Genomic DNA, 3,913 nt, shown 5'->3' with positions numbered 1-3,913 from the left:
GAATTAACGCACAATACATTCAAAGAATAAGCTGAAAATACTGCAGTGATGTTTACAGTCAGTTTGGTGGTATGGGATAGCCCTATAGTGCACCAGGTTCCACATGACTGACTGTGGTTTGAATTCTGGCACTTGAGTATGAAAAATACATAGGGCATGTGTGTGTGTGCATGTCTCAAATCCTGATGGCAGACAGAAAAGAAAGATTAAGGTTTATGGTTTGACCATGTCTGCTTGCAGGGGTGCTTTCTTTCATTCTCTCTCCCCAGTTCTGGAAAGCACACATGAACCTCTGGTAATAAAAGGGGAAAAAAAATTGGTAATGGGCAGAAATTACAAACTGTATACTAAAAGCAATTGAAAAACTAGTGCCAATGGGAAATAATCTATGAAGGTATTTTACTTTTAACAAGTAATACTAAAGGTATCATTTTGCTATTGTATTTGTGGGAAAATAAAACCTGGACAAATTTCAGAAGGTCTTATTTCTTAAACTGCTACTTAGAGACAGCACTTGGGAGCTAAAATAAATCATCACTACAATAAACTAATTTTCTTGATTGAGCATCCACCCAGACTGCTGAGGCAAAAGTCAGTCACTTGTGCTATTGCTGTTGCCATCTGTTTCACTATTTCTCAAAGCAAGAATGATTGTTGATTAATGTGCACTATGTAAATTCATCCACTTTACAAGTAGTGACCTACAATTACTCATGCAAAACTATCTGATGAAGCAATGAGGCAGTCGATCAATGCCAATAAAACACCATTAACGATTTGGCCAGCCTGGTGTTATAGAATAGATAATATTTTTTAGCTGCTGCGACTATATTATTCAAGTAGAATTATCCAATTATAAATAGGTGAATTATGCTTCTTTAAAGGCATAAATCTTTCTGTCTTTTCATACAGGTTTCCTGATCTTAAAAAGGACATACAGACTCTTTAGAAATTAACCTACAAGATGGAGAAATGAAAGAGAAGGCATTGTGGCGTGACCACTTACCATTACAGGGTGCTCTCCCTTCCCCACCCCACCCCTCTGCCCTGCTCCTAGCCCTTCTGTTTCTGTTGAGCATACATGCCCTCTGGCAATTAAAAATAAATAAGAAAAAAAAAATTCTGTGAACAATTTTTGAAAAAATTTCATCAAGTGTTTTGTAATTACTAGATAGCTTCTCTGTTTTCTACTTTCTTAGCTCCCTATATTTCTCTTAAATGAATTTACATATTTTCTGTATATTTATTGGTTACAATAAAAACTATAAAACAACATTTAGAATTTTGGTTTTGGAATTTACTAGCTCTGTAGCTTTAGGCAAGTTATTTATTTTCTCTATATCTTGTTAGCTTTCTCTGCTATAAAAGTGAGAATAACTGCATTCAACTTTATGGAGTTATTATCAAAGTCAGAGAAAAAGTTCATATTTATAAAGTGCTTAGAGTAGGGGCCTGCCACATGGTATATACTATTTTAATAATGTTATGATTTGTATATATCTGTGTTATTAGATTATTAATATATATTTCTTTAACTGGAACTTAAACTCTATGAGGGTTAGGACTCTCTTTGTTTGTCATCATAGCCTCAAGGTCAAGCACAGTTCCTGACACAAGTGCTTAATCAATACTTTAATTCAACAATGATGATTTTGGCAATATGTATTGAAGTTTTAAAAATGTGCATACATTTTCAGTCAGCGTCCCTAATCTAGGATATTATCACAAGAAGAGAAAAAGAAAAAAAACTGGATAATTTCCCAAAGGTAAACATGCACACATGATAATTATACAATAACATTGAATATAAAAGAAAAAAAAACAGAAATGACTTAAAATATCCAACCATAACATAATTAAATTATAATACTACTATTGAATATAATTTCATTAATTGTGATGTTATAATTGCTATACTTAATGGCATAGAAAGAGGTGTGTGATTTATCATTTAGTATTATAGCAAGTTGTAAAAGAGCATTTATAGGGACAGCAGATAGCATAATGGCTACATCACTGGACTCCCATGTAGTCAACTGCAGCTCGAGTTCCAGACCCGGTGGCTTAAACTCATGCTGGGCACATGTTCATTAGTCCCCAAGATCCCAAGAAGAGAATAGAAGAGAAGAGGATGTGGCATGGCCATCCCCCCACCAGGAGGTGATTTCTCACTTTCTGTCTCTCTGTCTCTCCTGGTCTTTCTGGTGAGTGCACACACTCTATTGCAAAGATCTCTCCAAAAGAGAGAGAGAGAGAGAGAGAGAGAGAGAGAGAGAGAGAGAGCATTTATAATGTGATTCCAAATTCATAAAGACATTTGTGTGTATATCTGTGAATCTATTTCTGCTAAATATTTGAACCTATATATAGCTCAAAATAATACCATGATTAAGTTTCACTGATAGGTCATGGATATGTTTTTTCCCTTTTTGCTTCATTGCATTTCAGTTTATATAGATCATGGTGTGTCATTGATTTAAGTTTAAAATAATTAGTTAATTGTATATTTTAAAAATTGAATAAGATAAATATTTTGAATATGGTCTTGACAGATGAACTTTAAGGAATTTTTATTAATCCTGGGACATTCTACCCAATATGTAAACATCTATGAAGATCTAAAGGAAATAGATATAGATTCTCAAAGTTGGAAATTCAACATCTATCTAATGCACAAATCCATTCCATGAAATCCCTGATTTCTCATACAGACATTGTTTGACATTTTCTTAAATATTTTACAGTGGCGAACAACACATCTTAGTGGCTGAACAGCATTAAGGACATTTTAAAAATTAGACTACCTGAGATTTGTGTAATTTTTGCCAGTTATCACTACTAGTTCTTCTTGCTAAATTAATTCAAAATAACTTAATTTTCTTTGATAAATGCCTCAAATATTTGAAAACAGTTATGTTTTCATAAAAATTAATTTCAGCTAAAGACCAAATTGTAAAATATATACATACATATATGCATGCACACATACATAAACATGTACATACACACACAACCGTGAAAAGAAAATTTAAGAAGAAAGTGTGTATATCAATAAAGTCAGAAAACTGGGACCAGCAGTTAGTGTAATCGCTATGTCACTGAACTCCCATGTAGCGGACCGCGCGGTTAGAGTCCTGGACCCGGTGGCTTAAACTCATGCCGAGCATGTGTGCGTGCATACCCAAGATCCGGAGAGAAGAAGGGAGGAGAAGAGATTGAGGCGTGGCCATCTCCCCTGGGGGGTGATTTCTTGCTTTCTATCTCTCTGTCTCTCTCTGTCTTTCTGGCGAGCACACACACTCTATAGCAAAAACCTTTCCAAAAGAAAATAAAAATAAAGTCAGAAAACTTTGTGTAACTTGATAACAAAAGTAAAGCCATTAAGTAAATTACAAGGACTTCTAAATAATTCTCAGATGACAGAAATATATTGACAGATATAGAATTTCTGAAAAACAATGAGTACACCATATATCAAAAATGACAAAATATTTTTAAGTCAACAATCAGAGAAAAATGTACAGTCTTAGAAATACAAAATCAATGAGGGTCGGCAGGTGGTGTGGTGGTTAAAGGTGCTGAATTCCCACATGGCCGATCATGGTTTGAGTCCTTGGACCTGGCAGCTTGCTTTCTTACTTTCCCTTTCTCTCTATCTGTCTCTGGTCAAATTAAAAATAATAATACTAATAACAAATTAAATTAAATATTTTTTAAAAATATATAATCAATAAAATTAAAATATACGTTAAATTTCCAATACATAAATTTATTTTTTCAAACAAAACAAAGTATGATAAATATACAAAAATAAATAAATGGAGAATAGAAAATCAGCAGATCAAATTAATAAATAAAAATGCTGGTACTTAAAAATTTATAATAAAATAGGAAAAACATTTGTTAATCTAAT

This window comes from Tupaia chinensis, unplaced genomic scaffold (genome assembly GCF_000334495.1).
Source record: "Tupaia chinensis unplaced genomic scaffold, TupChi_1.0 Scaffold000622_1, whole genome shotgun sequence".
NCBI classification, from domain to species: domain Eukaryota; kingdom Metazoa; phylum Chordata; class Mammalia; order Scandentia; family Tupaiidae; genus Tupaia; species Tupaia belangeri.
Note: the sequence above shows the minus strand (reverse complement) of the source record.